The 26,078-nt window shown below is 44.0% G+C and overlaps 1 protein-coding gene across 2 annotated transcripts in view; it reads right to left on the bottom strand.

The window, feature by feature from the left end:
* Window positions 1-16,330, bottom strand: part of Rai2 (retinoic acid induced 2) — a 62,459-nt gene extending 46,129 nt beyond the window's left edge. The window contains exon 1 of one of the 2 annotated variants that reach the window (NM_001103367.1): window positions 16,099-16,330. The gene's annotated coding sequence lies outside the window, so the exon portion shown is untranslated. Of the gene's footprint in view, window positions 1-15,503; window positions 15,814-16,098 lie in introns of those variants that run through there. The other variant, NM_198409.3, reaches the window with a different exon arrangement.
* Between the last annotated feature and the right edge of the window lie 9,748 nt (window positions 16,331-26,078).

The raw sequence follows: 26,078 nt of genomic DNA, 5'->3' as shown, positions 1-26,078 counted from the left end.
ATAGCCAATCTAAGCTACTGTTGACAAGGGCGGTGAAGAGGGAACGAGGGAATGCTGGAGTCTGGGGCAGCCTTTGTCTCCATTGGGGTGCTGGTGACACTGGTGTGCTGTGTGTGGAACTTCTTCAAGCTGTAGACTTGGTAATATGTGGCTTTGTCCCTGTATGTATCTTTCATGATTTTAGACAAAAAAAAATGGATCATGGTGAGGGCTTTGCCCATCTCGATAGCCAGAGAGGAGTGAGCTGTGCTATCCTACTACTTAAAAAATTTGACCTCTTGAAATCATATCCGAACTTAGAAAACCTTTGTAAAATGCTGATGGTACTAAGGTTTCACTCACTGTGCCCTTTATTCCTGGGGAAGAATATACTGTAGGCTATTTGCCCTGCAGGCTATTTGTCCATTCCTCCCACAGTGGTCCAGAAGGAAGGACAGAGATAAATGGAAAAGCTCATGGTTACCCACAGGATCATAGTAGGACACTGTAGTGCCCTAAAAGATTGTGTCTTTCCACAGACTCAATTCCCACTGGGGCTTTTGTTATCCATTTGCTCCCTGAGGCATGTGTGGGGGGGGCGGGGGGGGATCTCATTCTTCCCTTTTTCTGCTCCTAGTCCTATTTTCTCCTTTGTACTCCTCTGAACTGATTGATTCTAGAGTGTCTGCCCCATTCATTCCTGCTGTGGAGGGTTCCGAGGTCACCAGAAGAATGAACTCGTATTTTAAGATGAGTACGTTGTCTCCCTCTGATGTATTTTTAATTTTACTTTTTTTTCTGATGTCTAACTGATACACACACACACACACACACACACACACACACACAATTTTACTCACGTATGATACTTCTTTCTTCTCATATTTTTCCCTCTGTTCTGAATGTAGTTGAAGGCTTATACCAGGCCTCAAAGGAGAAGAATCCCTTTCATTAATTCCCTGTTTCAAGTGTTCTCCTCGCCCTACCATTTTCAACATGGTTTCTGTTTATTTCCTGAGGTTCATTTTTGCAAGAGAAATAGTTGTGATGGAGGTGGGGAAGGGAAGCTTCTGCGAACTTCAGAATTGTAGTGTGGTTTGGTAAGAGTTATGAGTAATGGAGAACTACAGTCACTTTAGAGATGGAGGTCTGCTGGATGATCCAGGTTTTCGGTGGCCCTATAACAATGAGTCTTTTCTAGGAATGCTGAGCTGCTCCTCCTGGTTTCCTTGGGACTGTCTGGATTTTGAAACTGAAAGTCTCATGTCCTAGGAACCTTTCTTAATCAGAGGGGGAAAAAAATCAGACAGATGGCCACTCATGCTAGTGGTAGGCCACCAGCCAACTCTCTTTTATTAGCCGGCTCTGTTCAAAGCCTGAACCAGCAAGATCATTTACATGCCTGCATGTTTAAAGAAGCTGACCTACTGAAAAATGTATGTATTTTTAAAGTCTATTTGAGGCTGCCAAGGACTGGTGCTCTTGGGTATGCCCGTGTCTGTCCAATTTGGTTATGACCCAGAGTATTTTTAATCTTCTGATCCATTCATTTTTTTATGAAAGTTTATTTAGAACTAGGGGTTCAAAAGATGACATGGGTCATCCCAAGATTTTATAACTAATAACCTAAGACTAGGCTTCCATTACTCCTGACTGCACAGAGAAGGTACACACTCTCTCCCTACTGAGTCTCTGGCCCACCATAGGGCCTACAAGATAGGAGTCATGATGCTGAGAGTGTACTCTAGCTGCCAGCCATTCCCAAGTCCCAGACATAGCTTATTAATTTTTTTCTGGATTCAACTCTCACCCTACCTAATGTTGGGTTATTATATTGCTTCTATTATTACTTGTCTCCCTTCTTGGATCACAGAAATGGGGCCTGTTTGCCCCCCCCACACACACACATACACACACACACACACACTCCTTCACCAGCTTTTCACTTTGGTTCATTCCCTACCACAAGAAAGATCAAATACATAAGTTAGATAGTGTCAATGGCCTCCTTGATACTGCTCAGAATTAGGTCTAAGTCCTTGATCAATAAGAACAAGAACTATTTGATCTGCATGTGACCACCTTTTCTAAGCCTACTCTTGGGCCACCTTGATTTTCTTATCCACAAATATATATGTTTCTCACAGGTGATATGTCATTTCAATAGAAGCATATATATTAGATTCTGGCCAGGAGCTTTCAACTCCCCTTAGATTTAGAGAATGAGCAGTCAGTCCTTCACCTCCAGCATCAGTAGTGTTGGAAAGGGGTAAAGAAGAGGATAAAGCATTAAGCCTGGCCCACCATAGAAAGAAAGAGGGAAGCAATGCACTTGATTCAATGGCTTGGCCCATTTATGGCGAGGCAGCATGGAATGAAAAGGTGGGAAGATGGACTGACACAAAAGCACACGACTCTCACATTTTCCCTTCAATTAGCAGGGGCAGACACCCTATGACAATGGAAAGGAGGCCTTGAGAACTTACTGTCTGCATCTAGATGCTATGGGTCAGGAGCCAGGAAACATGGGATTGTTGGAGATCATGATTGAAACGGGCTTTAGGAAGTGCTGCCTGGCTCGAGAGAATGAACACTGGGATGAGACCAAGCCACAGGAATGACACATGATTCTTGCTCTCAAAACACAACCAAAATCAAAAAGAAAGGAGAAAACAGTGGGCAAGACACAGAGAGGAAAGAAACCAGGCATAGATTCTCTTGGAAAAACAATAAAAACTAAAGCATATTTGTACATACTTATGAAGATGATTCCACATTACCACATCATTCCAAAGAAACATGCCTTAGTCTTTACTTTCATAAGAAACTGTAGCTTTTTTTCCACCTGTTGCCTTTTAAACAAGAGAAGCCTTAATAGTGTTCAAACCAACACTATTCAAAATGTTGTTGATCAAGAATCAACATAGGCCACATCTGCCTTTTCAGGCCTGGGGCTTGTAGCTTTTGCCCTCCAAAATGAACAGACTTTCACTGGGGGAAGTATTAAGGGAAAAGGGAGAAGAACTCAGTTTTGTTATCTGTCTCACTGGCTTCACTCATCTCCTTTCCTAGCTAAGTCTTCTGTCCCCATTTGATCACAGACAGCAGCAGATGGGACAGCAAATGGTTCACTCTGGCAGGGTATGCTCTCACTCACCAGGGTGCTCAGATCATTCCTAGAGACCTTGTCTCTTCCTCCATCCTGCTCCTGGCTTTCCACAACATGCACCCCCCACCCCAACCCCAACTGCCCAGAGTAAAGCCAGTACTTTCTAGAACAGTTGTCAGATTCAGCATTAAATCCAGCTGCTCCCCAAACAAAGGTGGGACTGGATGAAGGGTCAGCTCCCTAGCACAACAGCAGGAAGGAAGCTTCTCTCAGCTGCTCAGAGCCAGGGACTAAGGTGTCTGCAGCATGGGGTGGGGATGGGGTGGAGGTGGGGTAGGGGCGATTCAAAAGCACATTAGAACACACTGAGCTCCCAGGAAAGGATAAATTGTTCTGGATCAGGAGGGAGGAAGAGTCAACAGGGCACATAAGGCAGAGAGCAGAGAGGTAGCTTATGGCCATGAAATCAGTACCTTGCAGTACTGCACTCTCCAGTGCAGTTGTGCCTAGCCACATGAGGTGAGCATAATTAAAACTTCAGACCTTCTTCACATTAGCCACCTTTCTAGTGTCCCTGGGTAACAGCTACTAAAACGAACAGTGCATCATCCTTCTATCACTGGGGAGAGCTCTACTGAGCATATGTCTAAGATCCAAGCTCTAAGGTGTGTGGGTAGTTTGATCTTGTGCCAATTACTAATCCTCTCCGAACCCCTGAGCACTCCTCTGTGAAATGGGGCTTCAGATATTTACCTTGCAGAAATGAAATGACATGGAAATCGCCAGGTAGCACTCCCTCTCCCCCAAGCAGGAATTTGGTAGGTGACAGGGAACACTGCTGTTATTATGATTTTCTGAGTAATCATTGGAGTTATTTCCGAATGTAATGGACAAGCTACACTGCTTAAGATGGGCTTTAGCTTCAGCGCTTCTAGCACTGATGTCAGAGCTTGTGTAAGCATCCGTTTTTGACAGGACAAGGGAAGAGTGCTATGCTAAAGCAGTATTTATTTCTTGCTAGCAGGTCCAAGAGGTGGCGTCTTGACTGAGAGGAATGGGTCATGTGCAGTTAGTCGTCTTGAAGCCAGAAAGCCTCATTTGGTGAGGGGCTTTTCTTTTTCCTTCCTCCTCCTTTCTATTTCTTCCTCCCCCGTCTCCATCTCCTTGTTCCCTTTCTCTGTGTCTGTCAATCTTTCTGTCTTTCTTTGTCACTAAACTCCACAATGCCTGGAATGGCCAATGCAATGACATTATACTTAATACTTCATGGGTTTTCCACCTAGAAATGCTCAAGAATTCTTGAGACCTTCTTGTTGTTCATTTCCACGCTGACTTGCATATGTGCTAAATATAACCCAGCTCAGACCGGTTGTACAATGTGAAGATAACCTCTTAGGACACCTGACTGCAGGCCAGCCAGGAATCTAGGAGAAGGGGTTAGGAAAATGATGAGGGAGGCTTTGTGCATAATGCCTTATTTTAACTCCCTGAGAACAAATCCTTCTGCTATGATGACGCTACCTGAGAAGCCCTTTAGCAAAAGGAAGCTGGCACAGTTCCATGGAACGGCAGTTAAGAGAGCAAGCACGAATCAGTTAGAGCAGGACAGAGGATAGGGCCAGGCGTGGGGTGGGCATGCTTTTGAAGTTTTTATTCATAGCAATGGTAGGCAGAGCTGAAGAGAAGGCAAAGGACATTTAAACCCATGGGGACTGGCAGCAATTCTGGCATTTAGAAACCAAAGATAAAGGTGAAAGGTGAATGCTCAAATATCCGTGTGCAATGGGCCAAGTTTTCCCTCGAATTCTTCTGAAGAAGAAACTCCTTCTTTTACATGGGTTTGATGCAGAACCGGCTCTCTATGGTCAGAGAGCAGGAGAGTTGAGTAATGGACTTGCAGTAGCAGTCTCAAGACCCTTGCTCGTGGTTTATTTGACTTTCTTTTTCATTCCCTGTTTAGGAAGTTTAACAAAGGCTACCCTTCCTGATATACTGGATCCTTGGAGATAAGTACAGACTACTTAATATTATGGATAAGCAACATGTTCTTATAAGGAGGATGGTGGCTTGAGAGATTCAGTGGTCAAGACTTGCAGAGGGCCAGAATTTGGTTCCCAGCACCCATATTGGGTAGTTCACTCTGCTTGTAATTCTAGATCCAGGGGGGATCTGATGCCCCTAGTTTCTGTGGGCAAACTCACTTACATGCACATATCCACACACATACTTATAACTAAAAATAAAATATGACTATTTTTAAATTCAGAATCCATGCTGGAGAGAGAGCTCATTAAAGTACCTGAGCACAAGGACTTCAGTGAGATCCCCAGAAGTCACATTCTAAAGAATCAGAGCATGGGGAGGTGAAGTGGGGGTATATGGGGGTGGGTGTGGGTGGGGAGGCATCCCTTAAGGCTCTCTGTACAGCTAGCCTAGCTTGCTTGGTTAGTGCAAGTCAGTAAGAGAGTATGTCTTAAATACCAAGGTGGATGGTACCTGAGGAACAATAGCCCAGGTGTCTTCTGGCCTCCATATACACACATGTAAGAGCAATAATACACAAGCAAAGCATGTGTGCATTCAAATGGCCACTCCTACACACAGGTAGATGCACGTGCGCGCGCGCACACACACACACACACACACACACACACACACACACAGAGAGAGAGAGAGAGAGAGAGAGAGAGAGAGAGAGAGAGAGAGAACAGAAGAATTAGACAACTTTTAATTCTGTTACCTAGAGATATTAAAACCTAAATGTCATTGGCTATCTTGATCCATCATAAGAGAATTTAACACTAAGAAAAAATGGACAGACTCCGAGGACAGCCCTACTGACCTAACATCCAGCTACTCAAGTTACAAAAAGTGTCCACCAAGCTGGAGGACCTGGAGTGGGTTTGTCCCATCTGCAAGAACAAAGAAGAATCTTCTTTCATTTCTTAAAAAACAGCAAACAACAAAACAAAGCAAAACAAACAAAACCTTGCAAGTGATATACCACAAAAGATCTTAAGACAAATGATCTCATGCTGGTATTTTCACATTTAATAATTTCATATTCAGTGTGAAGAGTTATGAAGTTTGTTTTACATGAAGAGAAATTGCAGCCAGAGCTAATTGTTCAATCTGAAATGTATCCATGAATTTTTTAGATGTTGGAAAGGAAAACAGCCATGATGCTGAGTTTTAGCAAAGAGGAGAGCATTGTATTAGAAGAAATAATTGCAAAATGTATAGGAAACATAGCCTTGTATATTCTTCAAAGCCCTGATATATGTAAAGTAAAATGAGCACCCTCACTCTGTGCTTCCTTGACACTTGTCTTATTTATAAAATACACAAGGAAATTTATCAGCACAGGTTCAGCCATTTCCTATCCATTGATTTGTTAGCCAATCAATGGCTACCGTGATCTGAATAAAAATAATAGCACAGGTTTCTATGACCCTTCATAGAAACCTCACAAGTGAGGCGTGTTCAGCTAAGCTTAATAAAGAGAAAAACATCAAGGACCATCTGGAAAACACTCTTCCGGAGTCACAAAAGATAGTGACAGCCTTTGCCCAACCTGCTATAAATAAGTGTCTCAGAAAAAGAAAGAAAAAAAACCACGCTATTTTCAAATCTGTTTCTGCTTAATCCAGCTGCAATAGAGTTTATTTACCCTTTTCCTAGAGCAGGAAGACTGTTTGCATTTTTATGACAAGGGTATAAATGTTTTTCACAGCCATTTTCATTGCCATTATTTTGAGGAACAACATACCACTCAGACCTGTCTGTTTGCTTCTGCAGCACACACCAGTGGCCCCAGTGGCCTCTACGCTATGCCACCAGCCTCTAAAGCCCAGATTTATGATCCTGCTTCCTCTTTCAGAGTTGCAACCATCACCCTGATCTGTAAGGTACTGGTAACTCAGAATGATCAAGTGTCTCCTGCTGCAAATCAATGATTTATCTACCTGGGTCCAGCATAGTGTGGATTACTGCAAGCTTATTGCTTTTTCCCTTTCAGCAATAGGGAAGACTCGTCTACTCTTTAATCAAGGCTAGAACTCACCAAGGAATGTGGCCTTGGCAAGTCACTGAACACGCATCTTTCCATCTTCATGTACCAGCTAAGCCTACCAGGGAGTTCCTCTGTATATGACTTTCTGAATGCCACATATGATACTATGTGGAAAAGCTAAGCCTAATAGGAGTGGCTACAAAATGCACCATCCCCAAATGATTTCCTGTCTGAACACCTGCCTCTCTACAAGCACCCCTGTGCACTCTTTCCACTCTGTGAGACTGGTATAGCCAGGGTAAGCTGGGAAGGTTTTCCTTGTATTCAGAAGGATCCACAATTTCATCTTTCCCTTTCAACATATGGGCAAGACATGAATTACCCACATAATGCTTTTCTGGAACATGCATGACTCCTATATCTAGTCCTTAAAAAATATGGCTCAGAGATTGTCTTGATGATAATTTGTCATGTTTTCCTGCTATCCAAAGGACCTCTGCTGGCATCTTTTTCCTGGAAGAGTTTCCCAACTGGAGGTGTTGCTGACCAGAAATAACCATGTGAGGGGTGGGATAGCCTACACCGTAATTGCTGAATATGTTTCACCTTCCCACCACTGGCTTTTGTTCTCAAGAGTACCAGAAGCACAGAATGTAGTGGTGAGCAAAAGGGATGTAGCAGTCTGAGATGTGCCTGTTAAGAGCACAGAGCTCCTAAATCGGCTAAAGGGCTAAATCCATTGGCTCTGAAATAAAGCTGCTACAGGAAGAACAGCTGAGGAGGAGGCAGTGCAAGAAAATGTCTAGTGGCTTTGATGTCATACCTGGAAGCAGGTGTGTATAAAAAGAATTAAGAGAGAATAATCCTGTTCTCTTACTCAGGGAAGCTGCAAGCTCCCACAACATGCCCTCCACTCACCTATGGCTTACTCAATTGCCTGCCTAAAAAAGTTAGAAAAAATCCTCAATGCTTAGAAATCTTATAGATCCTTCCACAATTAAAATCGAACACATGACCCACTTCAAACTGCTAATTAATCACCCCCCCATAATGAATTGTATATATAGAATTCAGAGGAGGGACATTGCAAATTGAAAATTTTCCAAAAAACAAATTGAATTGTCTGAAAACCACAAATTACTTATTAAATTTTGCTCTATGCCAGTGTTTCTCACCTGTGGTGATTTTGTCACAAATGGGTCTTATTGACAGAGTTCAGGATAGGGAATGGTGATGTTACTGCTCTTCAGTGAATAGATACCAGGAAGATTTCTGAACATCCTAGAGTACCCAGAACAGTCTCCCACAACAAAGACTGGCCTCCACCCAAATGTCAATAGGACCAATGTGGAGAAAATACTACTCTGGATAAAGCCAAAGATACATAGCCTTTAATACGCATAATCTTGGCAGTCAACAAAAGGGAAATAATTTACTTTCTTCCAAATTTAAGGCTTGTTTTTACATGTGTTCCACATACATAAAAAAGATTCTTAGCCAGTATCTTGGAACAGTAAAGAAATGCCAGGACAATGGGGGTATTTAAAATACCTATTTCACCAGTCTAAACAGATGGAAATTAATATCTCATAAAATAAAATGACTGTCTAGTTATGTTCCACGTAAAACCAAAATCAATATATTGTGTCTCACTTAAACTGCAATTGGGGTTGTTTTGTTTAAAACAAGAAAATGCCATTCTCTCTCTCTCTCTCTCTCTCTCTCTCTCTCTCTCTCTCTTTCTCTCTCTCTCTCTCTCTCTCTCTCCCCTTTTTATTTTTTGCTAGCTGGGTATACCCTTCTGAGCATGAGCATCAAAAACAAACAAATAGACAAAACCCTTCCCTAAAAGCAGATTTTTTTTTTGAGGAATATAATAAGCTTCTGGAATCATTTCATTTTCTTCATATAGATTCGGTCATTCTTTAGTGAACAGAACACGCAGCCCATTCTTTTGGTTATGCCTGCCTGGCTGTCCAAAGGCCCTCAAAACTGGGATGGTGAATTACACACAAAATAATTCCACAGAGCCAAGATAGAGAGTTCTGCCTGGTGTATGTGGTGCTGGGAAGGTGGGAAGAGGATCTTTCAGTCAATTTGTTTTCAAAGAATTGTAAGAGCAAATGCCGTGATTCCCTGGGATTTTTGGATTTTTGTTATTGTTGTTGTTGTGGTTGTGGTGGTGGTGGTGGTGGTGGTGGTGGAACATTCTATGTGGATCTGCGGTACCCCCAGCTTGGGAAGTGGGGAAAGATTGTGGGGGAGGGGAGTGAGCCTATGCTCTTCAAGTCAGCTTAGATTTGTTGGATTGAATCTGTGAAGATAGGCAGCCTGACACATGCGTCATTTGGACTCTCCCAGACCTCTGTTTCTTTCTTAGAATTATACGGCAAAAGTGGCCATACATACAAAGGCAAAAATAATATTCACAACAACAGCAACAAAAAAAACCCGCCCCCAACACACCCAGTCTTGGCTGCCAGCAAGGCTTGCTCTGTTGCTGAAAAAGAACAGTTGCTCTAGTGCAGCTGGAGAAGCTTTTCCAGGGAACTGGTAATACCCTGGCTGTTAATGAATTATTTTTCGCCAGAATGTCGGATTCTTCCTGCGCTCCAGTAAACAGTCTGCTTCTGCCATGGGAAACAAAAGCAGCTCCTTCCGAGGAGCCTGAGGAGGTCAGCCAAGGGTTCCCTGCGGGGGCAGCGCCCTCAGGAGCCAGAGCCACAGGCGCCCGACCTATAAATCACCAGGGTCCCAAGTTCATTCTTCCATCCCTCTCCCATCTATTCAAGCCTTGCCTAGCACCCGGGGAAGGGCCCAGGAATGCATGGGCATGGCTGAGATGATCCCACAGTGCCAGCTGAAACCCCTTCTCCCACTCTCAGGGTTTCCTCAGGTAGCCTTATTTGTGGTATCATCAGGGCGAGCGATATTGGGTTTCTTTGACATCACTCTGTGTTCCTTACAGAAACTGTATCTTTGTTGTTGCTCACATGAAGCTGTCAGAAAATGACTGAGTGTGAATCTTCTTTTCTTCTTTAAGGATGGCCCCAGCTCAAAACAACCCACTCTTAGCATGAGCCTATCTACTTGGCACATTCTTCTCCAAGCACAAAGCCCTGAGAAAGACTTTAAGCTGTTACTAGGGCAGGTGTGAAAGAAGTCAGCGGTCTAGGCAGGAGTTAATTCTCCAAAGAATGCGCGCATAGGCTGGGTGTTCTGGAGAAGCAAGAGCAAAAGAAAAGGAAGAAGCCATTTTGTTCAAGCTAGTAGTCTAACCTTTAGGCTCCTACCCTGCCTTGAATTCTGCAGTGGGTTTTTGCAGTCCATGACGATTCTCAGAACAGAATCACAGGCATGCCTGGTGGGGAACTCCCCAAATGGCTCCTTAGTTACTGAAAAATCACGATCTTCTAATGTCAGCCATTGTGCATACTGAGTCAGCACAAGACCTCCCATCTGTCATAGAGACAGAGGTATTTAACTCCCCACTCTCTAGCATATTTGCAGGTACCATGACATCACAACATTGGTGGGTAGTATGCTCCAGGGCACTGGTGTCTGACAGAAATAGATGAGCACTCTAGAATATGCTAGTAGTCGCATTCAAAATTAAAAGAAACAAGCAATATTAATTTTAATCCTATGTCTCTTGACCAATATATCCAAAATATAATTTCACCACATCACAATATTTCAAACACCAGATGAACTATTTTGCATTCTTTTTGTACTCTCAGAAATCCAGTGATAGATTGCACTTACAGCATACCTAATTTGGGACAAGCTGCCTCTCAAGCATTCCATAGCCATTGGACCAATGGCTTTTGCATGCTACAGTACTCATATAGAATATGACCATTAAGAAATTCTATTAGTGCTGAGCTGAAAGGCTGAAAAGCTGTGGGGAGGGGAGGGTGACAGGCATGGAAAAGGTGTGCTCTGAAATTCTCATATGTTTGGAATTCTTAAAGCTGATGATAACAATAGAAATGGAAACTATGAAGACTGGGATGTTCTGGAAGCCCAGTGGAGATTCCAATGGGCATTTAAGAAATGCCCAGTAAAGCTGCATGATCTGAAGATTGATGTGCCACCCCTAAAATTCATTTGTTAAAATCTTAATTCACTAGGTAATGGCATTAAGAGGTGGGGACATCCAAGAAATGATTAGGTCATGAGAGCGGAACCCTCATCAACGGGAATTAGTGCCTTTATAAAGGGACCTCAGAGGCGAAGAGAGGTACATCAGTGGTAGAACAGTTCCCTCATATGCACAAGGCCCTGATATTCAGTCTCTCGCTCCAGAGATGACAGACAGACAGACAGACAGACAGACAGACAGACAGACAGCAACAGAAACAGAAATGTCCAGAGAATTTACTTGGGCCTTTTACCACGGGAGAGAACAGTGAGAAGTCACTGTCTATGAATTTTAAAGGCCTTCACCAGATGCTGAGTTTGATAGCAAACTGATCCTGGATCTCACAGTCTCTGGAACTGTGATAAATTTCCATTGCTCAAAGACATGTAGTTTAGCCAGTTTGGTAACAGTAGCCCAAACAAACTAAAACAGATCAAGCATATATCTCAGCTGCAGTCCCACAGATGTGGGGAAACCACTAAGTACAACCAGTATTGCTCTAGGCAGCTGCTGGTTGAGCTACCTCCACCTTAACTGTTCTGATTTGTTCAAGGCAGGGGCTGTGATAGAAAATCACCAAAGCCAAGCACATCTTCCAATAACAATTGTGCGTTAGCAATCTAATTTGGTGAATCAGATACAGAAACAGAAACATGATCAAATTACATGTGCCTGTGTCTATGCCTGTGCCTGTGCATGCATATGTGTTTTTGTGTGTTCTTGGCAAGAAAGAGGAGGGTCATGTGTGACATCCAGAAGGACTAACGTGGCTGCCAAAATGGCCTTCTCACCAGCTGCCATCAGAAGACAGAGGAGAGCAGTAGACAAATTGTGAGTCACAGAAGAGAGGCCATGAGTGCAGAACGAAAACGAATGGGATGATGGGTGCCCAGGCAGATGATCTGGTGGGAGGGAGACGTAGCAATCAGAGGCATTCTCCAAAGACAAAGAGCTTCCAACTCTACAGCAAGGATGGCACTCTGATCCCCAAATCAAGCCTAATTCAGAAGCCCACACAGGCTTTTATGCATGGGAAAAGAGCAATTAGCCATCTTTCCCCTCATAGAGAGCCTCATTCTCTGAGGTACTCCTCACATTCTGATCAGAGAGGCAGCAGTCCAAAGCCCCTCATTTTATGCATTCAAATCCTGACTCTTTGGTGGTTCTGGAATTGCTAAGGTCTAGAGGCTGTCGTCTGGTTGGAAGGAGGTCCAAGGAATTGCATAGCAAACCCCCTCCTCATATTTATTTAGTATTTGAGAAATAACAAAGCATTAAAACTCACCTACCATTTGGTCTCACCGTGTACCTCAAACATCTCAGGTCCCTTACCTGTACAATGAAATTAATTATCTGTTCGCACAGTCTCACATAAGTGCTGTAAGGATTAAACCTGGGTTTGTCAGAATGGGGCTCCAACAGGAGCATGACACCAAAAGCTATGAGTCCCCATCAAACATACAAACCCCTGGATCTCTCTTGCTGTGTCTCCCTTGACAATGATTTATGGCTCCCTCTCTGCAACTGTTCACTCCATCGACTCCATCATTTGGTCACTCAACTTTCATTTAGCTAATAATAGTAGGCTTTGTGGGTTCTTAAACAAAAGGGCACCACCTGAATTAGGAACTGGTTTGGCTCCACTGGGCACATGTGCACAAGAGAGGTGAAGAGGGGGCCTCCACTGGAGGGTCACCCACCTACACACTCACAGACACCACACTAATTTAGGTACTATATTTTATGAAAGAGGTATGGGTTGAGGACTCTGGCCTTTGGGAGAAATAAATAAGGGGCTTTGAGCAGGGGCAGAGAGACATATTGCTGTTTAAATCATAAACACCAAACACTGGAATCAGATCAGGGCTGACAGTTTCTCTGAGAATTATCTGTTAAATAATGCTTCGCTGGGGTCACAGGGTCACAGAGAAGGTTTGCCACAGATTCAGTGTCTGGCAGACAGGACAAGAACAAATGTTAGCTTCCTTTCCGATTTATTTCTCTCTACTTCCCTCCTCCCCACTAATCTAAGGTCAGAGGAGGAGCCAGAGAACAGACACTTGCAATTTGCTTCCTGTGGCTTCTGAGCACACCCTGTGTGTGGCTGTCTGTATATACAGAATAGCTCCATTCTGGGTCAAGGGTCTCCCAGTTCCTGGGTCATTGGAACTAGACTCTTCTGGCTGCTGACACTGGAGCCTTCAGGCTACATTTGCTCACATACCCCCAAACTTATGTTGTTTGTTTTTATTTGTTTTTTTTCTTCTTTCTCTTTCTTTCTTTTTTTTCTGCTCTTTTGTTTGCTTGTTTGTTTTCTGGATAAAAGATGCTGTAGTTGGCTTTATACTTCTAGACGGAAGTGCCCACCTGTCAACCTGCTCTCAAGCAAGCAGTGGACACCACCCGGGAAACTGTTTTCTCTTTTACTCCTGGGATGAGCAGGTTTTCCTGGGGCCAAACCTCCCTGCATGTGGTCTTGGTTTCTTTGAATAATAAAGGAGCCTCCTTGGATAAGCTGAATGATCCTCTGAGTTGGTGCCAAAACAGTCAACAGCTTCCTGGCCCACAAGTTTCAGTGTGGCTTGACTCAAAGGGCCATAGCCACCTTGGGCATGCATGCACTCAGTGGGCATCTGTCAGGCTGAGAAGGGAATAGCCATTTTCAGAATACAGTGTGTCTGTGGGGAGGGTATGGGGCTGTCTAAACTTGGGGTATAGCTTCACTGAGCTCCTAAGGGCCAGAGAAACTGGGAAGTTACCAGGCTAACGGCTTATGATTCTGTGCCTTCGAACTTATCCTTGCTTCTGAAACTAGCACAGCTCCCCATATTTCTCTTCTGGGAAAAAATATGCAGAAAAATCAAGGTATGGGTGCATAGTGCTACCCTAGGGAGGTGCTACCTCCCCACTAGCCTCTCTACTGTCCCCTGGTATACCACTGTAACAAAGGCTCTGCCACAACACGCTTTCAAAGTTAGCTGAAGTCCCTTGGTCTACCAGCACGCAATTGTGATGACTCTAAAGGAGAGAAGGGAAGACAGCTAGAAAACGGTGGGAAAGAGATCCTGGGAAAGCAAAGAAAAATCTGCCTGGTGCAGGAGAGGCTAAGAATTGTTTTCTCCCTGCTGGCTGCTTTTCTCTGTGTTCTAAGGAGAAGCTTCCAAGAATTGGCTAAATAAAGGGATCACACCAGAGGATGCGAGATAATGCTAAACCAACAAAAACAAAGACCAAACGAAACAGAGCGAGCCATGAGAATATGCGGTTATCAAAACTTTGTTTGGCTGTATCTATTTATCATTGCTGCACACCCGGGCTCTGTGGAATATCATTCTGTTGATGTCACTTATCCTCAGCAAAATATTTACACATCCTTAAAAAACGCCAGATGAGGGAGGCTGGCCCTCTCCCTGCTGCAAGCCGCCTCTCAAGCCCATTGCCAGGACCGGGCAGCCCAGAGGTGAGGGCACAAGCGTGGGTGGTACCAGCGGATACAGGTAAGAACAACTGATAGTTTTAGGAATGTGGCCACCCAGGCGCTGTGCCCTGCCCTGCCCAGCCCTGGCCCCCTTTTACCTGACTCTGTAAGAAGCAGCCACATTCCCCGCTTTGGTGCCAGCGCCTTCTTTTCCTCCCCTCCCTTTCTCATTGATTAAGTTCCCAAACCATTGTTAAAGCTGGATTGCCGCCTTTAAAAAAACGGCTAAATTCATTAGGCTTCTCTCTTCTAAAAGAGAAATATTTATAAAAGTTTGTCAGTCAGAAGAGAGGCTGACTGAGCACCATGGGGTGGGTGACAAGTCAGTCTTCGCAAAGCCACGGTCTCCCTTCATGCCCTATCTGTCTCTCCACCATCCATCCTGCCCCAAACCCACTCCGCGGACTTCGGATAGGGAAACACAAAGCAGCAGCTGTTTGGCAAGATTTCGACCCCTCGCCAACAACTGTGGTGGGATGCCATTTCCCCACCCAGGCGGAGCTTATCCTGAACAATAGTAGGGGTTTAAATGGCAAACAACAAACACACAGAGCAAGCCCCAACCCCGGGGGTTGGGGTTGGGGGAGCCAACGCGCAGGAAAGCAATAACTCCCTTCGCAGCAAAAGGCGCCACTGAAATGCACGCATACAAAAAAAAAAAAAAAATGCAGCCAGAACGCTGCTTGGTGCCTAACATGGCAGAAAGCCGGGGCTGGTGTAGCCACCCCGTGTCTGGGCACTGTGGGGCACCGGGGCTCCCAGGGCGCCGACAGGCACTCACCCTGCTCCAGCGGGATGCGGGACTTGCTCAGCGGCACAAAGAAGATCCCAGCACGATCTGGCAAAACCCAACTTTCCACCCCTCTCGCCAGGGCCGCCAGATACGTCAACAGAATCCATCTTTCGAAGGGCCTGGAAGGCGCCTGGTTTTCCAGGCTGGGGCAGAATGGCAGATACCGAGACAAGCCCGGTGCGGTGCCCGGGCACGGAGTGCACTGCGTGCCGCCCTCTATGCCCAGTGCCAGAGCGGGTGGCGGCCCAAAACCCACTTCAGGGCCCCCGCCCCACCGCCTGGCGCCGCCTTCCCGACTGTCCCCGGCCGGGCCGGCCAGTGCGTAGCGCCCGCCAGCGGGAGCCTGGCCTGGGCGAGCCGCACAAGTGGTAGCCTCGGCCCGCGTCCCCGCCCCCGCCCGGCCCTCCCCGCTGGCCCTGGCCTCTGGGCGCCGTCCTGCCCCCAGGAGCAGGCAGGCCCCTCCCCGGGTGCCCGGCCCCGCCAGGCGCGCCCAGCCCGGCGCGCCCCCTGCGTCCCGGTGGCAGGTCCGCCTGGGGAGGGCGGGAGTGACCCCGACCAGCACTAGGGTGCCCGCAGCCGCTACCTCGGGATCCGGGCCGCCGCCTCCAGGAAGCCACGGGGTGGACGCTAGTGTGGGAACTCTCTGGGTCTGGCCTCGCCGCTGGGCGCCTGAAGGGGGTGCACAGCGGATGGGAGCCCCTGTCGCTGCTGTCACCAAGCCGCTGTCGCTACCGCCACTGCCGGTTGTGTGTGTGTGCGTGTTTGCCTGTGTCCGGGAGAGTGTGTGTCTGCGTGCAGCGCCTGGCCTTTACTATATACACCAAGGGGTGGGAGGAGGCGGGGAAGGGGAGGGCTTGGGGGAGGTGGCGGAGGAAGGGGAGCAGGAGGGGGTGCGAAAGGGTACCCGAGGAGGCGGTGGCAGAGGAGGGACAGGTGATCTCGCCCACGGGGAGGGCGTGGTTGTGGGCGGTGCGGGGTGACAGAAGGCTAGGGAGCTGGAGGCAAGCTCTCTCTCTCTCTCTCTCTCTCTCTCTCTCTCTCTCTCTCTCTCTCTGTGTGTGTGTGTGTGTGTGTGTGTGTGTGTGTGTGTGTGTATGCGCGCGCGTGCATGCGTGTGTGTCTGTGTCTGTCCGCGTGCTCTCGGGTTGGGAAGGCCCAGAGGTGTGGGGACCTTGCTGCTTCCAGGAGTCTGGAGACCATTCTAGACCTTAGGACTAAAAGCAAAAAAGAACAGCCCTGAAAGGGAAAGTGGTTGATAGAAATGGGAGCATTCAGAAGGAACAGCTACCACCCTCCCTAATATGCCTCAGGGGATTGCGGTCTAGGTCAGAGATGGCACTCCCAAGGCAGGACATTAGCAAAGACAAAATTAGTCCAGAAACAGAATATCATTTCTAACCAAGATGTGATTCACATATTAATTTAACATTTATTATGGACCCAGTGTTTGCCAGATACTGGGTTGTGTAAGAACTAGAGTTATAGACATGATGAATACGTGGTTGGTGACCCATAAATAAACAGTATGAATCAATAGCATTACTGGTCATCAAAATTGTTTTAAGTCTAAATCCTTTAAAAAATGTTTTAAAAAGGCAAAGGAAGCAACTGCATTGGTTTAATGAATCCTCAGTGATGCTGAGTTTTTGTTTTTGTTTTTGTTTTTGTTTTTCCTGTTAAAACAGGATGATGATATTTGAGAGTGAATGGTATGGCAGGAATTACTTTAACCAGGTCAGAGAACGGTATGAATTTTACAGTCCTTTGTACACTCAAACCCCTCCAAGCCTCAGCATTGTGGCTTTTCTCTAGTAGAATTTGGGGTGACCACAAGAACACAAAATTCGTAAGAGAGCTCCCACCTTAACCCACCTATTCATTACTAATACTGGGACCTGCACTTGCATTTATAAGGGTTTCTTCTAACCATGATATTATGCAAACCAGTAGCATCCAGGGCCAAATTATGACCTCTGTGGGAACTTTGGAAGTCTTCCATAAAAGGGATATTAAAAGTTACACTATAGTTGCATTTGTGTAAAGATAAATAGCATGTATTCAGTTTAACTAAAGTATCTTTTTTTACATGCTTAGATTTTTTTCTGTATGTACCTCCAGAATACTGTGCCCCAACTAATACTGTAGTACTAGTAGAAGTCACCCAGCTAGTACCCATCCTTCATACTATATTTTTCTTTTTTGAAAAAGAGCTCGTTTAATGAAAAGTCAGTTGATACAGGGACAGAAAAATAAATAATCAAATTTTGAGATCTGGTAAAAATGACTATCAGCTGATCTTCCTGCTTTTTCTTTTCAGATGGAATTTGGGAGTTTAAACCACCCTAGAGTACACAGTACCTGTGGAAATATTTACCTGTGAACATGTCTTCAGTCATTTAGTTGGCTTTCTCTGGTCAGGGTTCTTGGATCAGATATGTGATATGCCAGTTGCCAGAACCTGGCTTGAATACAGCTAAAGACACAGCTGGGCAATTATAATTGAGAAAATTCATGGATGAAAGATCCATAAAGGCTTTCTGTGTGTTGTGGGGGAATGTGTGTATAAGGTAGAGACTTGATATATATCCTGCAAGGCAATTACTAGCCTGTTTCTTTTGTTGACTTCATCACAATGCTGGTTAATGTTTGATCCTCGCTGGCAGTTGTGATTCATATAGCTGCCCTTTGAGGTACCTATACTTTCAAGAATGATTATACTGATTTAGACCAGTGCAAAAAGCAGGCATCTTGACTCCTATCCCCCCCAAATATACACTGTCATGTTCTACATTTCCACTGAGGTTGTTCTTGAAGAGAGATGGGGTAGAGAGAGAGATCCATGAAGGGCTGGTCTGGTTTGGAGGTTAGAGGGTGCTTTGGGGAAGAAATGGAGCATGAATATGGAAGAAGTGCTTAAGAAAGTGGAGGTAAGAAAGGACATGCAAAACAGCAGAAAAGAATAATAATAACTGTCTTCCAGGGCAGGTCAAACTTGGCTTTTGAGATCTATAATTTTATTATTTGGTGACTCTAAACAACAAATATAAATTTATATAATATAAGTATAAATTAATTGTGTAAATATATACAATTAAAACTTAAATAATGAATGTAAATCAATATTTACTTAAACATCTGCACATACTCATTACCCAGTCACTGAGTTTATAATGTCAGTTAGGAAGATGGTTAATGCATGGTTGCTGACCCCAATTTGCACACTGATATATAACGTTTAACACAGCATGATAGAATGTGATACACACACACACACACACACACACAAAGAATGTGATACACAATAAGCTATGAAACAGGCTAGGCAAACATCTACCAGGAAGAGTGGGGAATGATGTAGGGTAGAGAAGTCAGAAAAGCTTGAACAGATATGTTGACAGGTGTGGAATGCTGAGAGATGAACAGGAGTTCTCCAAAACAAGGGGAAAGCAGTATAAATGGAAGGAACAAGAGGTATTAATGCTTGGATATAAGCATGTTGTAGACACTAAATATGTTATGAATTTGGAATGGTGACTCTGTAGACTAGCAAAGGAGGAGGCTAGGTGTCACTTGAGATCCCTGGTCTGTTCTATAAAGGAGTTTTTCAATATAATGAATGGAAGCCATGAAAATGTACTAAGCATTAAGTGATAAAGGAAGGTACAGATTGGGGACTAACCTGTTTGTTGTTTGATGTTAATGGATGATTGAGGGGGTAGGTGGGATTGGCAGCAGGAAGATAAATTAAGACTGTCTATATTTTCAATAATGAGAACTAGAGTCAAGATAGTATAGGCACCAAAGAAGAGTGAGAACTGGAGCCAATATATAGAATCAACTAATGATTGGGGACCTGAAAAACTGGAATGGCTGATTCATGTGCCAGAGTAGGTGGGGTATACTCAGTGAGAGATAGAAGACCCTGGGAAACAGATCTGGCAGTAGAGATGATAAATTTATTGCAATTCTGACACAGGGACCAGAATGTAAAAAGTTGACTTGGAGATGGACAGACCACTAGTAGAGAAGTAAGGAAGGCAAACTGAGACGTCAGTGCAAGAGTGCATTACTGGAGCCAATTTTCACTCTGGGGAATTGGAGTTTAAAGCCATGGGAGAACTCTTGGGCACCCAATGAAGAGGTGAAGAGTGAAGAAGGTAGGTGAAGGGTGCTTATTTTCTGGCAGATTGGGAGAGTTCTTGTAACATATAGAGAGTATAGAGAGATCCTGATAGATGCATGAATGCAGAACACGAGAAAATAGTAACAGCTAACATCTAATGAGTGAGTGAAATGTTAAACAGTATCTGACCCAGAGAATTCTAAGGTAACTTGGTTTGAGTCATGGGTCTGCTGGATAGCCATATAGGCAGGTCTAGAGTTCAAAATCTAAGCAGGAGACAGTGGGAATTGGTGAACTAGCTACAGATATATAGTCATATAAACCTGTAGATGATATATGTGAATTGATTTGGTAACTGAGCTCATTACCCCATGGCACACTGACATGACCTGTGTGAGTCAGTACACATGAAGTTTTCAAGGGGTTAATAAAATCCCTGAAGTTACAGATGACAGATGTTAGTGGAAGAGAGTACAGTACAAATTCTTTCTTACTGAATACCAAATAATGTCCCTACTGCTGAAATTTTTATTGTCAAATGACTTGGGAGGTGGCTATTGTTTACTGGCTGCATGAATGAGGTGGTCATTTGACAGCATAATGACAATGCAAAATTATAAATGATGAAAAATACAACAGTTGAAACATGAGGGTTAAAATCAAATAGAGACATAAGGAAAGCAGATAGAAACCATTCGAAGAAACAGTCCAGGGCAAATGACAATTTTACATAAGGAATAGATAGAGCTCATGGGAAAGGGTGAAAGGTTTTTACATTTGATAGAATAGCAATGATGATGTAATGGTGATTTCTAAGGTGGTTTGTATGGGTAGAGGTTAGAGATTCAATATTCACCTGTATTATGTATTTTGTATACAATTATCAAGACTAGATGAAAGGATTTCTGAGTTTGTCCTTCAGTTAGGTAACTGGTAAGCATACACTGGACAATAAAGACTTTATAACACGCCCTTCCGCTTGACTCGAGACTCGAGCCCCGGGCTACCTTGCCAGCAGAGTCTTGCCCAACACCCGCAAGGGTCCACACGGGACTCCCCACGGGACCCTAAGACCTCTGGTGAGTGGATCACAGTGCCTTCCCCAATCCAATCGCGCGGAACTTGAGACTGCGGTACATAGGGAAGCAGGCTACCCGGGCCTGATCTGGGGCACAAGTCCCTTCCGCTCGACTCGAGACTCGAGCCCCGGGCTACCTTGCCAGCAGAGTCTTGCCCAACACCCGCAAGGGTCCACACGGGACTCCCCACGGGACCCTAAGACCTCTGGTGAGTGGAACACAGTGCCTGCCCCAATCCAATCGCGCGGAACTTGAGACTGCGGTACATAGGGAAGCAGGCTACCCGGGCCTGATCTGGGGCACAAGTCCCTTCCGCTCGACTCGAGACTCGAGCCCCGGGCTACCTTGACAGCAGAGTCTTGCCCAACACCCGCAAGGGCCCACACGGGACTCCCCACGGGACCCTAAGACCTCTGGTGAGTGGAACACAGCGCCTACCCCAATCCAATCGCGCGGAACTTGAGACTGCGGTACATAGGGAAGCAGGCTACCCGGGCTTGATCTGGGGCACAAACCCCTTCCACTCCACTCGAGCCCCGGCTACCTTGCCAGCTGAGTCGCCTGACACCCGCAAGGGCCCACACAGGATTCCACACGTGATCCTAAGACCTCTAGTGAGTGGAACACAACTTCTGCCAGGAGTCTGGTTCGAACACCAGATATCTGGGTACCTGCCTTGCAAGAAGAGAGCTTGCCTGCAGAGAATACTCTGCCCACTGAAACTAAGGAGAGTGCTACCCTCCAGGTCTGCTCATAGAGGCTAACAGAGTCACCTGAAGAACAAGCTCTTAACAGTGACAACTAAAACAGCTAGCTTCAGAGATTACCAGATGGCGAAAGGCAAACGTAAGAATCCTACTAACAGAAATCAAGACCACTCACCATCATCAGAACGCAGCACTCCCACCCCACCTAGTCCTGGGCACCCCAACACAACCGAAAATCTAGACCCAGATTTAAAAACATTTCTCATGATGATGATAGAGGACATCAAGAAGGACTTTCATAAGTCACTTAAAGATTTACAGGAGAGCACTGCTAAAGAGTTACAGGCTCTTAAAGAAAAGCAGGAAAACACAGCCAAACAGGTGATGGAAATGAACAAAACCATACTAGAACTAAAAGGGGAAGTAGACACAATAAAGAAAACCCAAAGCGAGGCAACGCTGGAGATAGAAACCCTAGGAAAGAGATCTGGAACCATAGATGCGAGCATCAGCAACAGAATACAAGAAATGGAAGAGAGAATCTCAGGTGCAGAAGATTCCATAGAGAACATCGACACAACAGTCAAAGAAAATACAAAATGCAAAAGGATCCTAACTCAAAACATCCAGGTAATCCAGGACACAATGAGAAGACCAAACCTACGGATAATAGGAATTGATGAGAATGAAGATTTTCAACTTAAAGGGCCAGCTAATATCTTCAACAAAATAATAGAAGAAAACTTCCCAAACATAAAAAAAGAGATGCCCATGATCATACAAGAAGCATACAGAACTCCTAATAGACTGGACCAGAAAAGAAATTCCTCCCGACACATAATAATCAGAACAACAAATGCACTAAATAAAGATAGAATATTAAAAGCAGTAAGGGAGAAAGGTCAAGTAACATATAAAGGAAGGCCTATCAGAATTACACCAGACTTTTCACCAGAGACTATGAAAGCCAGAAGAGCCTGGACAGATGTTATACAGACACTAAGAGAACACAAATGCCAGCCCAGGCTACTATACCCGGCCAAACTCTCAATTACCATAGATGGAGAAACCAAAGTATTCCACGACAAAACCAAGTTCACACAATATCTTTCCACGAATCCAGCCCTTCAAAGGATAATAACAGAAAAGAAGCAATACAAGGACGGAAATCACGCCCTAGAACAACCAAGAAAGTAATCATTCAACAAACCAAAAAGAAGACAGCCACAAGAACAGAATGCCAACTCTAACAACAAAAATAAAAGGGAGCAACAATTACTTTTCCTTAATATCTCTTAATATCAATGGACTCAATTCCCCAATAAAAAGACATAGACTAACAGACTGGCTACACAAACAGGACCCAACATTCTGCTGCTTACAGGAAACCCATCTCAGGGAAAAAGACAGACACTACCTCAGAGTGAAAGGCTGGAAAACAATTTTCCAAGCAAATGGACTGAAGAAACAAGCTGCAGTAGCCATTTTAATATCGGATAAAATCGACTTCCAACCCAAAGTTATCAAAAAAGACAAGGAGGGACACTTCATACTCATCAAAGGTAAAATCCTCCAAGAGGAACTCTCAATTCTGAATATCTACGCACCAAATGCAAGGGCAGCCACATTCATTAGAGACACTTTAGTAAAGCTCAAAGCATACATTGCACCTCACACAATAATAGTGGGAGACTTCAACACACCACTTTCTTCAAAGGACAGATCGTGGAAACAGAAACTAAACAGGGACACAGTGAAACTAACAGAAGTTATGAAACAAATGGACCTGACAGATATCTACAGAACATTTTATCCTAAAACAAAAGGATATACCTTCTTCTCAGCACCTCACGGGACCTTCTCCAAAATTGACCATATAATTGGTCACAAAACAGGCCTCAATAGATACAAAAATATTGAAATTGTCCCATGTATCCTATCAGACCACCATGGCCTAAGACTGATCTTCAATAACAACATAAATAATGGAAAGCCAACATTCACGTGGAAACTGAATAACACTCTTCTCAATGATACCTTGGTCAAGGAAGGAATAAAGAAAGAAATTAAAGACTTTTTAGAGTTTAATGAAAATGAAGCCACAACGTACCCAAACCTATGGGACACAATGAAAGCATTTCTAAGAGGGAAACTCATAGCGCTGAGTGCCTCCAAGAAGAAACGGGAGACAGCACATACTAGCAGCTTGACAACACATCTAAAAGCCCTAGAAAAAAAGGAAGCAAATTCACCCAAGAGGAGTAGACGGCAGGAAATAATCAAACTCAGGGGTGAAATCAACCAAGTGGAAACAAGAAGAACTATTCAAAGAATTAACCAAACGAGGAGTTGGTTCTTTGAGAAAATCAACAAGATAGATAAACCCTTAGCTAGACTCACTAAAGGGCACAGGGACAAAATCCTAATTAACAAAATCAGAAATGAAAAGGGAGACATAACAACAGATCCTGAAGAAATCCAAAACACCATCAGATCCTTCTACAAAAGGCTATACTCAACAAAACTGGAAAACCTGGACGAAATGGACAAATTTCTGGACAGATACCAGGTACCAAAGTTGAATCAGGATCAAGTTGACCATCTAAACAGTCCCATATCACCTAAAGAAATAGAAGCAGTTATTAATAGTCTCCCAACCAAAAAAAGCCCAGGACCAGATGGGTTTAGTGCAGAGTTCTATCAGACCTTCAAAGAAGATCTAATTCCAATTCTGCACAAACTATTTCACAAAATAGAAGTAGAAGGTACTCTACCCAACTCATTTTATGAAGCCACTATTACTCTGATACCTAAACCACAGAAAGATCCAACAAAGATAGAGAACTTCAGACCAATTTCTCTTATGAATATCGATGCAAAAATCCTCAATAAAATTCTCGCTAACCGAATCCAAGAACACATTAAAGCAATCATCCATCCTGACCAAGTAGGTTTTATTCCAGGGATGCAGGGATGGTTTAATATACGAAAATCCATCAATGTAATCCATTATATAAACAAACTCAAAGACAAAAACCACATGATCATCTCGTTAGATGCAGAAAAAGCATTTGACAAGATCCAACACCCATTCATGATAAAAGTTTTGGAAAGATCAGGAATTCAAGGCCCATACCTAAACATGATCAAAGCAATCTACAGCAAACCAGTAGCCAACATCAAAGTAAATGGAGAGAAGCTGGAAGCAATCCCACTAAAATCAGGGACTAGACAAGGCTGCCCACTTTCTCCCTACCTTTTCAACATAGTACTTGAAGTATTAGCCAGAGCAATTCGACAACAAAAGGAGATCAAGGGGATACAAATTGGAAAAGAGGAAGTCAAAATATCACTTTTTGCAGATGATATGATAGTATATATAAGTGACCCTAAAAATTCTACCAGAGAACTCCTAAACCTGATAAACAGCTTCGGTGAAGTAGCTGGATATAAAATAAACTCAAACAAGTCAATGGCCTTTCTCTATACAAAGAATAAACAGGCTGAGAAAGAAATTAGGGAAACAACACCCTTCTCAATAGTCACAAATAATATAAAATACCTTGGCGTGACTCTAACTAAGGAGGTGAAAGATCTGTATGATAAAAACTTCAAATCTCTGAAGAAAGAAATTAAAGAAGATCTCAGAAGATGGAAAGATCTCCCATGCTCATGGATTGGCAGGATCAACATTGTAAAAATGGCTATCTTGCCAAAAGCAATCTACAGATTCAATGCAATCCCCATCAAAATTCCAACTCAATTCTTCAACGAATTGGAAGGAGCAATTTGCAAATTTGTCTGGAATAACAAAAAACCTAGGTTAGCAAAAAGTCTTCTCAAGGATAAAAGAACTTCTGGCGGAATCACCATGCCAGACCTAAAGCTTTACTACATAGCAATTGTGATAAAAACTGCATGGTACTGGTATAGAGACAGACAAGTAGACCAATGGAATAGAATTGAAGATCCAGAAATGAACCCACACACCTATGGTCACTTGATCTTCGACAAGGGAGCTAAAACCATCCAGTGGAAGAAAGACAGCATTTTCAAGAATTGGTGCTGGCACAACTGGTTGTTATCATGTAGAAGAATGCGAATCGATCCATACTTATCTCCTTGTACTAAGGTCAAATCTAAGTGGATCAAGGAACTTCACATAAAACCAGAGACACTGAAACTTATAGAGGAGAAAGTGGAGAAAAGCCTTGAAGATATGGGCACAGGGGAAAAATTCCTGAACAGAACAGCAATGGCTTGTGCTGTAAGATCGAGAATCGACAAATGGGACCTAATGAAACTCCAAAGTTTCTGCAAGGCAAAAGACACCGTCAATAAGACAAAAAGACCACCAACAGATTGGGAAAGGATCTTTACCTATCCTAAATCAGATAGGGGACTAATATCCAACATATATAAAGAACTCAAGAAGGTGGACTTCAGAAAATCAAATAACCCCATTAAAAAATGGGGCTCAGAACTGAACAAAGAATTCTCACCTGAGGAATACCGAATGGCAGAGAAGCACTTGAAAAAATGTTCAACATCCTTAATCATCAGGGAAATGCAAATCAAAACAACCCTGAGATTCCACCTCACACCAGTCAGAATGGCTAAGATCAAAAATTCAGGTGACAGCAGATGCTGGCGA

Source organism: Mus musculus, chromosome X, assembly GCF_000001635.26.
Source record: "Mus musculus strain C57BL/6J chromosome X, GRCm38.p6 C57BL/6J".
Classification (NCBI taxonomy): domain Eukaryota; kingdom Metazoa; phylum Chordata; class Mammalia; order Rodentia; family Muridae; genus Mus; species Mus musculus.
Note: the sequence above shows the minus strand (reverse complement) of the source record. Positions and strands in the feature narration are given on the sequence as shown.